Below are 15,827 nucleotides of genomic sequence, written 5' to 3' on the forward strand. Positions count from 1 at the left end.
GAGCCCAGGACTGCAATGTACTTATTACACCTTCCCCAGTCTGACAGAGGCCTCAGTTATACAGTCACCCCGAGTTTCCTCTGCAGATACAGGGGGTCAGATAGGAGATAGCAGCACAGATACAGCAGAGACCTCCCATATACTACAGACAGCATCAGTGACCTCCCATATACTACATACACCACCAGTGACCTCCCATATACTACAGACAGCATCAGTGACCTCCCATATACTACAGACAGCATCGGTGACCTCCCATATACTACAGACAGCATCAGTGACCTCCCATATACTACAGACACCACCAGTGACCTCCCGTATACTACAGACATCACCAGTGACCTCCCATATACTACAGACAGCATCAGTGACCTCCCATATACTACAGACACCACCAGTGACCTCCCATATACTACAGACAGCATCACTGACCTCCCGTATACTACAGACACCACCAGTGACCTCCCATATACTACAGACAGCATCAGTGACCTCCCGTATACTACAGACACCACCAGTGACCTCCCATATACTACAGACAGCATCAGTGACCTCCCGTATACTACAGACACCACAAGTGACCTCCCGTATACTACAGACACCACCAGTGACCTCACATATACTACAGACAGCATCAGTGACCTCACATATACCACAGACAGCATCACTGACCTCCCATATACTACAGACAGCATCGGTGACCTCCCGTATACTACAGACAGCATCAGTGACCTCCCATATACCACAGACAGCATCACTGACCTCCCATATACTACAGACAGCATCGGTGACCTCCCGTATACTACAGACAGCATCAGTGACCTCCCATATACCACAGACAGCATCACTGACCTCCCATATACTACAGGCAGCATCAGTGACCTCCCATATACTACAGACAGCATCAGTGACCTCCCGTATACTACAGACACCACCAGTGACCTCCCGTATACTACAGACACCACCAGTGACCTCCCATATACCACAGACAGCATCACTGACCTCCCGTATACCACAGACTGCATCAGTGACCTCCCATATACCACAGACAGCATCAGTGACCTCCCATATACTACAGACACCACCAGTGACCTCCCATATACTACAGACAGCATCACTGACCTCCCATATACTACAGACAGCATCAGTGACCTCCCGTATACTACAGACAGCATCAGTGACCTCCCATATACTACAGACAGCATCAGTGACCTCCCGTATACTACAGACACCACCAGTGACCTCCCATATACTACAGACAGCATCAGTGACCTCCCATATACTACAGACAGCATCAGTGACCTCCCATATACTACAGACAGCATCAGTGACCTCCCATATACTACAGACACCACCAGTGACCTCCCATATACTACAGACACCACCAGTGACCTCCCATATACTACAGACACCACCAGTGACCTCCCATATACCACAGACAGCATCAGTGACCTCCCATATACTACAGACACCACCAGTGACCTCCCATATACTACAGACAGCATCACTGACCTCCCATATACTACAGACACCACCAGTGACCTCCCATATACTACAGACAGCATCACTGACCTCCCATATACTACAGACAGCATCGGTGACCTCCCGTTTACTACAGACACCACCAGTGACCTCCCGTATACTACAGACAGCATCACTGACCTCCCGTATACTACAGACACCACCAGTGACCTCCCATATACTACAGACAGCATCACTGACCTCCCATATACTACAGACAGCATCAGTGACCTCCCGTATACTACAGACAGCATCAGTGACCTCCCGTATACTACAGACAGCATCAGTGACCTCCCGTATACTACAGACAGCATCAGTGACCTCCCGTATACTACAGACAGCATCAGTGACCTCGCGTATACTACAGACAGCATCAGTGACCTCCCGTATACTACAGACAGCATTAGTGACCTCCCATATACTACAGACAGCATCAGTGACCTCCCGTATACTACAGACAGCATCAGTGACCTCCCGTATACTACAGACAGCATTGGTGACCTCCCATATACTACAGACACCACCAGTGACCTCCCATATACTACAGACAGCATCACTGACCTCCCATATACCACAGACAGCATCACTGACCTCCCATATACTACAGACACCACCAGTGACCTCCCATATACTACAGACAGCATCACTGACCTCCCATATACCACAGACAGCATCACTGACCTCCCATATACCACAGACAGCATCAGTGACCTCCCGTATACTACAGACAGCATCGGTGACCTCCCGTATACTACAGACAGCATCAGTGACCTCCCGTATACTACATACAGCATCAGTGACCTCCCATATACTACAGACAGCATCAGTGACCTCCCATATACTACAGACAGCATCACTGACCTCCCATATACTACAGACAGCATCGGTGACCTCCCGTATACCACAGACAGCATCAGTGACCTCCCATATACTACAGACAGCATCAGTGACCTCCCATATACTACAGACACCACCAGTGACCTCCCATATACTACAGACACCACCAGTGACCTCCCATATACTACAGACACCACCAGTGACCTCCCGTATACTACAGACAGCATCACTGACCTCCCATATACTACAGACAGCATCACTGACCTCCCATATACTACAGACAGCATCACTGACCTCCCGTATACTACAGACACCACCAGTGACCTCCCATATACTACAGACAGCATCAGTGACCTCCCATATACTACAGACACCACCAGTGACCTCCCATATACTACAGACAGCACCAGTGACCTCCCGTATACTACAGACAGCATCAGTGACCTCCTGTCACAAACCGCGGTGTGCAGCCCCGTTTGCGACCACGTCCCTTACCTTCACGATGGTCCGCCCTGCCCTGCAGGTCCAATGCCTGTGCCGCCTCCATTGGTGGATCATGGTGTGATGTCCCCTGTGCCCCCGTGGGCAGTTGGCGATGCCCTCTGCCAGTTTCACGCCAGGCCCACGCACCTGTGACCTATGACACCTGTGACCAGCAATGTGCAAACCAATCACACTGACCGCTGGTCTGAACTCTGACCTGTACACCTGTAACAGAACCAAGGTGTACACTGACACTTCCTGGTTCTGATTGATGCTGCGGCTTGCAGCCAATCACTAACAGGCAAGGGGGATATAGATCAGGCCTTGGGTTTAACTTCCTGACCTTGAACAATTGCTTCCATCTGTTCCCTGAGTGTACTCCTGTGTCAGAGAAGTTCCCAAGGCTCCTGGCTATCCAGTCTCCAGCAATACCATCTCCAAGTGTCTTGCTGCTGCTGCTACTTACCTGGTTCCGTTCATCTCCAGAGACTCCTGCTAATTCCATTACTGAGGTAGAGTGAGCAAGCTATCCCCAGCAGAGGATCCCGCTGGCACTGGCTAGCAATCCCCACTAGCTCCCAGGCTAGACCCATTGGCTCCCAGGCCAAACTGCTTTTAAAACCATCAGTGACTTTCTCCATCACAGTCCTGATCTGTCGACAGGCACTGTCAACATCCAAGTCGACTCTCAGCTACTGTCGTCTCCTAGTGACTAACAACATCTGTGTCATCTCCGACGTTCACCAGTTGCTGTATTACAGTATTGTCGCATATTCACCTGCTGCCGACATCCTGTGTCGACTGTGCACTGAAGTGCCCCCAGAGACTTTGCAACACCTTTCCTGGTTATCGACATCAAGTACTAACGACTCCCAGGTCGTCACCTCCGGCTCCCAGGCCGTCCTGCAGCTCCCAGGCTGCCAACTATCACCTCCGGCTCCAAGGCCGTCACACAGCTCTCAGGCTGCAAACTTTCACCTCCAGCTCCCAGGCCGTCCCGCAGCTTCCAGGCTGTCTACTATCATCCCCGGCTCTCAGGCCGTCCTGCAGCTCCCAGGCTGCCAACTATCACCTCCGGCTCCCAGAACGTCCCACAGCTCCCAGGCTGCCAACTATCACCTCCGGCTCCGAGGCCGTCCCGCAGCTTCCAGGCTCTCTACTATCATCCCCGGCTCTCAGGCCGTCTCAAAGACATTCTCTCAAATCTCCTGTGTCCTCAGTCCCAGCCTGCGTCCAGAGGACCAGGGCAGGGGGCCGCGACCTGCTTGTCAGACGCAGCCAAGTCCATAGTTCCTTGCGGGACTCCCTGGTGAATACCACTGGCAAGTTAGACTCCGCGCCCCTGCTTCTGGTCTCCGCCAACCCTCTGGTTCGCTGTGCCCAGGTCCCCAGTGCATGTCATACATAAAGCCTCCTGCTTTCCAGCGCCCTCCACTGGTCCACCACGGTCACAGCCGGGAACACAAGAAACCCCGGTGCTGACACCTCCCATATACTACAGACAGCATCGGTGACATCCCATATACTACAGACACCACCGGTGACCTCCTGTGTACTACAGACAGCATCAGTGACCTCCCATATACTACATACAGCATCGGTGACCTCCCATATACTACAGACAGCATCAGTGACCTCCCATATACTACATACAGCATCGGTGACCTCCCATATACTACAGACAGCATCAGTGACCTCCCATATACTACAGACAGCACCAGTGACCTCCCATATTCTACAGACACCACCAGTGACCTCCCATATACTACAGACAGCATCAGTGACCTCCCATATACTACAGACACCACCAGTGACCTCCCGTGTACTACAGACACCACCAGTGACCTCCCATATACTACAGACAGCATCAGTGACCTCCCATATACTACAGACAGCATCAGAGGCCTCCCATATACTACAGACACCACCAGTGACCTCCCATATACTACAGACAGCATCGGTGTCCTCCCATATACTACAGACAGCATCGGTGACCTCCCATATACTACAGACAGCATCAGTGACCTCCCATATACTACAGACAGCATCAGTGACCTCCCGTATACTATAGACAGCACCAGTGACCTCCCATATACTACAGACAGCATCAGTGACCTCCCATATACTACATACAGCATCAGTGACCTCCCATATACTACAGACAGCATCAGTGACCTCCCGCATACTTCATACAGCATCAGTGACCTCCCGTATACTACAGACAGCATCAGTGACCTCCCTTATACTACAGACAGCATCAGTGACCTCCCGTATACTACAGACAGCATCGGTGACCTCCCATATACTAGACAGCATCGGTGACCTCCCATATACTACAGACACCACCGGTGACCTCCCGTATACTACAGACACCACCAGTGACCTCCCGTATACTACAGACACCACCAGTGACCTCCCGTATACTACAGACAGCATCAGTGACCTCCCTTATACTACAGACAGCATCAGTGACCTCCCATATACTAGACAGCATCAGTGACCTCCCTTATACTACAGACAGCATCAGTGACCTCCCATATACTACAGACACCACCAGTGATCTCCCATATACTACAGACACCACCAGTGACCTCCCATATACTACAGACAGCATCGGTGACCTCCCATATACTACAGACAGCATCAGTGACCTCCCATATACTACAGACACCACCAGTGACCTCCCTTATACTACAGACACCACCAGTGATCTCCCATATACTACAGACAGCATCAGTGACCTCCCACATACTACAGACTGCATCAGTGACCTCCCATATACTAGACATCACCAGTGACCTCCCATATACTACAGACAGCATCAGTGACCTCCCTTATACTACAGACACCACCAGTGACCTCCTATATACTACAGACAGCATCAGTGACCTCCCATGTACTACAGACAGCATCAGTGACCTCCCATATACTACAGACACCACCAGTGACCTCCCATATACTACAGACAGCATCACTGACCTCCCATATACTTCAGACAGCATCAGTGACCTCCCGTATACTACAGACAGCATCAGTGACCTCCCATGTACTACAGACAGCATCAGTGACCTCCCATATACCACAGACAGCATCAGTGACCTCCCATATACTACAGACAGCATCAGTGACCTCCCATATACTACAGACAGCATCAGTGACCTCCCATATACTACAGACACCACCAGTGACCTCCCGTATACCACAGACAGCATCAGTGACCTCCCATATACCACAGACAGCATCAGTGACCTCCCATATACTACAGACAGCATCAGTGACCTCCCGTATACTACATACAGCATCAGTGACCTCCCATATACTACAGACAGCATCAGTGACCTCCCATATACTACAGACACCACCAGTGACCTCCCATATACTACAGACAGCATCGGTGTCCTCCCATATACTACAGACACCACCAGTGACCTCCCGTATACTACAGACACCACCAGTGACCTCCTGTATACTACAGACACCACCAGTGACCTCCCGTATACTACAGACAGCATCAGTGACATCCCATATACTACAGACACCACCAGTGACCTCCCGTATACTACAGACAGCATCAGTGACCTCCCTTATACTACAAACAGCATCGGTGACCTCCCATATACTACAGACAGTACGGGTGACCTCCCGTATACTACAGACAGCATCAGTGACCTCCCATATACTACATACAGCATCAGTGACCTCCCGTATACTACAGACAGCACCAGTGACCTCCCATATACTACAGACAGCATCAGTGACCTCCCATATACTACATACAGCATCAGTGACCTCCCATATACTACAGACAGCATCAGTGACCTCCCGCATACTACATACAGCATCAGTGACCTCCCGTATACTACAGACAGCATCAGTGACCTCCCGTATACTACAGACAGCATCAGTGACCTCCCGTATACTACAGACAGCATCGGTGACCTCCCATATACTAGACAGCATCGGTGACCTCCCATATACTACAGACACCACCGGTGACCTCCGGTATACTACAGACACCACCAGTGACCTCCCGTATACTACAGACACCACCAGTGACCTCCCGTATACTACAGACAGCATCAGTGACCTCCCTTATACTACAGACAGCATCAGTGACCTCCCATATACTAGACAGCATCAGTGACCTCCCTTATACTACAGACAGCATCAGTGACCTCCCATATACTACAGACACCACCAGTGATCTCCCATATACTACAGACACCACCAGTGACCTCCCATATACTACAGACAGCATCGGTGACCTCCCATTTACTACAGACAGCATCAGTGACCTCCCATATACTACAGACACCACCAGTGACCTCCCTTATACTACAGACACCACCAGTGATCTCCCATATACTACAGACAGCATCAGTGACCTCCCACATACTACAGACTGCATCAGTGACCTCCCATATACTAGACATCACCAGTGACCTCCCATATACTACAGACAGCATCAGTGACCTCCCGTATACTACAGACACCACCAGTGACCTCCCATATACTACAGACAGCATCGGTGTCCTCCCGTATACTACAGACACCACCGGTGACCTCCCGTATACTACAGACACCACCAGTGACCTCCTATATACTACAGACAGCATCAGTGACCTCCCATATACTACAGACAGCATCAGTGACCTCCCATGTACTACAGACAGCATCAGTGACCTCCCATATACTACAGACACCACCAGTGACCTCCCATATACTACAGACAGCATCATTGACCTCCCATATACTACAGACAGCATCAGTGACCTCCCGTATACTACAGACACCACCAGTGACCTCCCGTATACTACAGACAGCATCAGTGACCTCCCGTATACTACAGACACCACCAGTGACCTCCCATATACTACAGACAGCATCGGTGTCCTCCCGTATACTACAGACACCACCGGTGACCTCCCGTATACTACAGACACCACCAGTGACCTCCTATATACTACAGACAGCATCAGTGACCTCCCATATACTACAGACAGCATCAGTGACCTCCCATGTACTACAGACAGCATCAGTGACCTCCCATATACTACAGACACCACCAGTGACCTCCCATATACTACAGACAGCATCAGTGACCTCCCATATACCACAGACAGCATCAGTGACCTCCCATATACTACAGACAGCATCAGTGACCTCCCGTATACTACAGACACCACCAGTGACCTCCCATGTACTACAGACACCACCAGTGACCTCCCGTATACTACAGACAGCATCAGTGACCTCCCGTATACTACAGACACCACCAGTGACCTCCCATATACTACAGACAGCATCAGTGACCTCACATATACTACAGACAGCATCAGTGACCTCCCGTATACTACAGACAGCATCAGTGACCTCCCATATACTACAGACAGCATCAGTGACCTCCCATATACTACAGACACCACCAGTGACCTCCCATATACTACAGACAGCATCTGTGACCTCCCATATACTACAGACACCACCAGTGACCTCCCGTATACTACAGACAGCATCACTGACCTCCCATATACCACAGACAGCATCACTGACCTCCCATATACTACAGACAGCATCAGTGACCTCCCGTATACTACAGACAGCATCAGTGACCTCCCGTATACTACAGACAGCATCAGTGACCTCCTGTCACAAACCGCGGTGTGCAGCCCCGTTTGCGACCACGTCCCTTACCTTCACGATGGTCCGCCCTGCCCTGCAGGTCCAATGCCTGTGCCGCCTCCATTGGTGGATCATGGTGTGATGTCCCCTGTGCCCCCGTGGGCAGTTGGCGATGCCCTCTGCCAGTTTCACGCCAGGCCCACGCACCTGTGACCTATGACACCTGTGACCAGCAATGTGCAAACCAATCACACTGACCGCTGGTCTGAACTCTGACCTGTACACCTGTAACAGAACCAAGGTGTACACTGACACTTCGTGGTTCTGATTGATGCTGCGGCTTGCAGCCAATCACTAACAGGCAAGGGGGATATAGATCAGGCCTTGGGTTTAACTTCCTGACCTTGAACAATTGCTTCCATCTGTTCCCTGAGTGTACTCCTGTGTCAGAGAAGTTCCCAAGGCTCCTGGCTATCCAGTCTCCAGCAATACCATCTCCAAGTGTCCTGTTGCTGCTGCTGCTGCTGCTACTTACCTGGTTCCGTTCATCTCCAGAGACTCCTGCTACTTCCATTACTGAGGTAGAGTGAGCAAGCTATCCCCAGCAGAGGATCCCGCTGGCACTGGCTAGCAATCCCCACTAGCTCCCAGGCTAGACCCATTGGCTCCCAGGCCAAACTGCTTTTAAAACCATCAGTGACTTTCTCCATCACAGTCCTGATCTGTCGACAGGCACTGTCAACATCCAAGTCGACTCTCAGCTACTGTCGTCTCCTAGTGACTAACAACATCTGTGTCATCTCCGACGTTCACCAGTTGCTGTATTACAGTATTGTCGCATATTCACCTGCTGCCGACATCCTGTGTCGACTGTGCACTGAAGTGCCCCCAGAGACTTTGCAACACCTTTCCTGGTTATCGACATCAAGTACTAATGACTCCCAGGTCGTCACCTCCGGCTCCCAGGCCGTCCTGCAGCTCCCAGGCTGCCAACTATCACCTCCGGCTCCCAGGCCGTCCTGCAGCTCCCAGGCTGCCAACTATCACCTCCGGCTCCCAGGCCGTCACACAGCTCCCAGGCTGCAAACTATCACCTCCAGCTCCCAGGCCGTCCCGCAGCTTCCAGGCTGTCTACTATCATCCCCGGCTCTCAGGCCGTCCTGCAGCTCCCAGGCTGCCAACTATCACCTCCGGCTCCCAGAACGTCCCACAGCTCCCAGGCTGCCAACTATCACCTCCGGCTCCGAGGCCGTCCCGCAGCTTCCAGGCTCTCTACTATCATCCCCGGCTCTCAGGCCGTCTCAAAGACATTCTCTCAAATCTCCTGTGTCCTCAGTCCCAGCCTGCGTCCAGAGGACCAGGGCAGGGGGCCGCGACCTGCTTGTCAGACGCAGCCAAGTCCATAGTTCCTTGCGGGACTCCCTGGTGAATACCACTGGCAAGTTAGACTCCGCGCCCCTGCTTCTGGTCTCCGCCAACCCTCTGGTTCGCTGTGCCCAGGTCCCCAGTGCATGTCATACATAAAGCCTCCTGCTTTCCAGCGCCCTCCACTGGTCCACCACGGTCACAGCCGGGAACACAAGAAACCCCGGTGCTGACACCCCCCATATACTACAGACAGCATCGGTGACCTTCCATATACTATAGACACCACCGGTGACCTCCCGTGTACTACAGACAGCATCAGTGACCTCCCATATACTACATACAGCATCGGTGACCTCCCATATACTACAGACAGCATCAGTGACCTCCCATATACTACAGACAGCATCAGTGACCTCCCATATACTACAGACCGCATCGGTGACCTTCCATATACTATAGACACCACCGGTGACCTCCCGTGTACTACAGACAGCATCAGTGACCTCCCATATACTACAGACAGCATCAGTGACCTCCCATATACTACAGACAGCATCAGTGACCTCCCATATACTACAGACAGCATCAGTGACCTCCCATATACTACAGACACCACCAGTGACCTCCCATATACTACAGACAGCATCAGTGACCTCCCATATACTACAGACACCACCAGTGACCTCCCATATACTACAGACAGCATCGGTGTCCTCCCGTATACTACAGACACCACCAGTGACCTCCCGTATACTACAGACACCACCAGTGACCTCCCGTATACTACAGACACCACCAGTGACCTCCCGTATACTACAGACACCACCAGTGACCTCCCGTATACTACAGACAGCATCAGTGACCTCCCTTATACTACAGACAGCATCGGTGACCTCCCATATACTACAGACAGTACGGGTGACCTCCCGTATACTACAGACAGCATCAGTGACCTCCCATATACTACATACAGCATCAGTGACCTCCCGTATACTACAGACAGCATCAGTGACCTCCCGTATACTACAGACAGCATCAGTGACCTCCCATATACTACATACAGCATCAGTGACCTCCCGTATACTACATACAGCATCAGTGACCTCCCGTATACTACATACAGCATCAGTGACCTCCCGTATACTACAGACAGCATCGGTGACCTCCCGTATACTACAGACAGCATCGGTGACCTCCCATATACTACAGACACCACCGGTGACCTCCCATATACTACAGACACCACCAGTGACCTCCCATATACTACAGACAGCATCAGTGACCTCCCGTCGCCCTGGGACAGGTGAGTATGGTTTCCTTCCACAGCTTCCACATGGATTTCCTCGGACTCCGGACCGCCGACAGCGAGGACGACATGGACAGCGACGTCGACATGGATCCAGAAGACGACACAGGACATCAGGACCAGGGCTACCTACGGGAAGAAGATAGGTAAGTATTAGTATGTGTGGGCTTTGTATGTATTAAAGTTTTATTTTAAGTATGTGTCAGTGTGTTTTATTGTACTATTTTTAATACTGTGGCACTACAAGACCCAGCGGGCCCTTTAATGCCCCGCAGGCTGGGACTTGTGGTTCTCCAAGTCCCAGCTTGCGGGGGAGGCTTGCTGGGACTCATAGTTCCCCAGTATTAGACAATAGTTTAATCTTTTTTTTTACACCAAGATCAGCTCGATGCCCACCGCCCAGGGGCATCAAGGACAGCACCAGGCTTCAGCCTGGTCAGGTAAGTCCTGGAGGGGGGGACCCCAGGGCCCCTGGCCAGGCTGACTGGTCGGTAGGGCTGAAAGCTTTGGCCGGGGGGACTTGTATAAAAAGTCTCCCCCCGGCTGTGGCATTACCCTGCTGGCTGGGTTGGCCTGGGGCTGGTTCTTGAAATACGGGGGACCCCTACTCATTTTGTCCCCCGTATTTTGGGAACCAGCCCCGGACCTGGAGCCTGGGGCTGGTTGTTAAAAATCGGGGAACCCCTATTTGTCGGGTTCCCTGATTTTTAATTACCGGCCCCGGCTCTGTCAGCCTGGTGCTGTTTACAGCTGTGGGGAGGACCCCACGCCGTTTTCTTTTTAATATTTTTTTTTTACACTAAAGCCTGCACGGATCTGACTGATCCGTGCAGGCTTAAAGCAAATACGACAGGGAAAGCAAGGTGTATTTTCCTGTCGTAATTGCGTGGGTGTTTTACACCACTTAGCAGCCGTATTATCAGTACGGCTGCTTAGTAAATCAGGAACCACCATTCTTTTGAATGGTGATTTCTGTCGTATCCTATCGATGGTGTAGACATTCGTATTTGTAAATACAAATACGAATGTTCCATCTTTAGGAATACGAATTGTTGTAAATCCAGAAAATACAAATTCGTAAAAAAATGGTGTATTTCTGCCTACGAATAGACCTTTTTTCTACGAATCCATTTTGGTAAATGTCCCCCAAAATCGCATGGCATACACCCAATGCACAGCGATGCGATTTTAAATTGTATAAGCCCCTATATGATGTTTAATTGTATAAGCACCCTAATGGGGGCTTACAATACTGCGCTCGCCACACTATAGTAAAAATCAACTCCATGCTGACGTGGATAGTGGGGGTATGAAAAGGTCGTAGGACGCGTACCGCCACCCCTCGCACCCCATGTTATAGAGGCCACTTTTTACATTGAAAAACCCATTAGGGTGCTTATACAATTTTAAATCGCATACCATTGTATATGCGATACAATGGCATACAGTGCCATACAATGCGATGGTATACAATTTAAAATTGTATAACATCGCCTGCCATCGCGTAACATCGCATCGCATACCATCGCATGCCTTATGGTCTGCGATGCGATGGGCTCCGTGCTAGTACACAAGTACCTATTCCTGCCCTACATTACCTCACAAACCAGTCTCCATCTTGTCACTTTTGTTTTTGCATTAATACCAGCGCTATCCTGCACTGTATTATTTATCTATTATTTATTTATCCCACGCAGCTCTGTATTAATCACTCAAATGTCCTAAACACATCAATCACCCAGCGTTCCATCCTCCAATCATACATTAGCAATAATAAAATGCATAAACATTTTCCATAATTAGAGGAAGAGATGAACGGTGTCTGTCATCCAAGTATATCACAACACGCTAAGCGGGCAAGATGTACTGAGCCTTAAAAAGTGATAAAATGGTGAGTGATAAACCTCCAACCAATCAGCTCCTACCTGTCATTTTTCAAACACAGCCTGCGACATGGCTATTACCAGCTGATTGGCTGGTTGTTTATTACTCTCAATTTGATCACTTTTCAAGCTTAGTACATCTCGCCCGCTGTGATGTCAGGGCATCCTCATATACCTATTGTAGCATTAATGCGACACACAGCACAAGTCACCCGGCACAACTGAGACACTCTGAGATGCGCAGCATCAAATCATCAGGAAAACTGTATTTCTCTTTACATTTTTATTTCATCAGCAAATCACCTCCCACAGGGCCACATGTACTAAGCCTGGTGACATGATACAGTGGGAAGTGATAATGCACCAACCAATCAGCTCCTAACAGGATAGGTGTAACATTGTCAGTTAGGGGCTGATTGGTTAGTGCAGCTTCATCAGGCTTAATAAACCTGTCTCACGGTGTATTACAGATGCTGGGTTGCTACAATAATGCACAGAAGCTAGTGTTACACATGTACATATGTCTGGGTGTCTGTTTTTGGTCATTTCCTCTGTCCTGGAAGAGGATGATGTGGAATATAATGTAGATGTGATTTGCCGCACGGCCATCACCAACTGCCGCCCGCATGCCACATTTGAATGATGCAGCCTCAGCACTGGCATTTCCTGGGCAGAAGTGGACGAGGACGCAGGGAAAAAAACAGCTCTCAGGTAAGAGACATTTTCAGGCTAAAAAATCGCAGCCAGTGACTGTAGTGAGTGACCAGTGAGTGGAGCTCAGCGCACAATTACATCTGTGCTTTTTCTTTCTCTTTTCCCCCTTTTTATTCTTCTTTTTCTCCCTTCGATCACCTTCTGCCTCCGGCTACAATGAGCCGTCGAGAGTTGTCCCAGCTAATTGGAAACCAAGGTCAGTAAAAAGTTTGTTCAGTAAATTAAATATTTTAGTGGCCATACTGTTGCAGCTCTGTATTTCAGTTGTATGGTAATGTAATATATACAATCATGTTATTGCTGGAACTCTTATTGTACACCAGCAATATCTGATCCTCACATGTCACATATGGCTATTTGTTATATCTACAATATATGAAATATAATTTTAGATGGACCCAGCCAGAACATCAGAGAGGCTTGGCTGAGGTCAGGACGCCGCAGACCATCCGATGGGAGTCGATCAGGAAGAAGATCTGGACCATCATCGGGAAGAGGAAGATCTGGACGGAGAGGAAGAGGAGGACATGAGCCCAGTGGCAGTGACCATCAGGCAGAGGCTGTGAGACCAGATCGCCTCCTGCTGGAAATATTCCTGCAGTTCTTCAAGCCCCGTCTCCCCACCTTCTGCAGGCACACCATTGCAGAAGGAGAGAAACCAGAGCACTGCGCCATCTGCATCTCTAACATTGAGGTAGGTACAGAAATGGCTTTATCACACTGTCGTGACACCTTCCATGTTCCCTGTCTTACAGAATGGCTGAAGGTCAACAACACCTGCCCTCTGTGCCGCGAGGGACTCTTCAGCCTGGACCTTCTCTCCCACCTCACTTGATGGCTCCCCAGCGAATCAGAACCACCAAAATGTAAGATCAAAGGTCTAAAGCGGTAAGTTCCTATTTAAAATTATTAATACATTTTTCCATCTTTTCTTTTACTCCTTTTCTTTTAATCCTATTCTTTTTTTTGCAAACAATCAAATGATTGTAAAGACTTGTTCCTGATCCCTCCAGTTTCTGCAATCATTTTTCTGGAGGGAATTGACGGTAACAAGCTGGGGATTAGGGCTAATGGCGACACCCCACAAAAAAAAACGACATTGAGCAGCCACCTCATGGGTGTGTTGGAAGAGCTGCTAATTATTATTATGGTGACTGTTACACCGAACTTAATGATAACTTAATAACTTGATCATTTAACATTTAAACTTGGGTATGGCCGGGTACATCAGCTAGTAATTAGTAACCCTGACGATTTTCCTCGCCAATAGGTCTCTGTCCTTATTTTCGATTTGTTTATTAGTGTTTTACGTGTGTATAAATAAATGTGGGCTAATGGTGTGTACACACGGTCAGATGTGCCTTAAGATCCTATCCACGATCTGATCAGATAGGATCGTGGATAGGATCTTAAGGCACATCCAATTTGCATCCTATCTTGACTATATAGTGCAGATCTGCACTATATAGACAAGGCAGCCAAGACTTTCTGGCTTCCGATACGTGAACGCGCATCGTGATCGGATCGGGATCGCAAGGGTTAAAACCCTTGCGATCTGCATCCGATGCCGATCCGATGTTGACTATATCGTCAACATCAGAAAGGAAATTGGACCGTGTGTACACAGCATTACATTAGCTGATGCAGTGTAACATATTCATTTTATCATGATTTATAGAGCTCCAAAATATTACATTACATTGTGTCACAGGTCTTGCGATACATCATGGAATTAACGCCACACGAGATACAGAAAAACAGTGTTATAGGCTAAGGGGGTTATTTAATGTGTAGGTCACGGCGGACGAGCTTGCCCCTGTCCTGTTCTCAGTCAGCTCGTCCGAGAACATGCAGGCGGGAGTCAATGTCCCCCCTGCCGGGGAGCGAGAAGGGGGCGTGGCCTCGAGTTGTGTCCGGGAAGAGGCGAGCTGCAGCCGGCAGCTGGTCACTTCCTGGCCGTTCTCGGCAGAAAGAGCCCGACAGCTAGTGAAGTCGGGCTCGTTTTGCAGAGAAACCTTGCTCAATGTTGTTGGGGAAGATGGCATTGACTAGGGCCCGACGACCATCTCCCCTGTAGGGAGATGGTCGCCCGC

This window comes from Crinia signifera, unplaced genomic scaffold, assembly GCF_055691185.1.
Source record: "Crinia signifera unplaced genomic scaffold, ASM5569118v1 HAP2_SCAFFOLD_146, whole genome shotgun sequence".
NCBI lineage: Eukaryota > Metazoa > Chordata > Amphibia > Anura > Myobatrachidae > Crinia > Crinia signifera.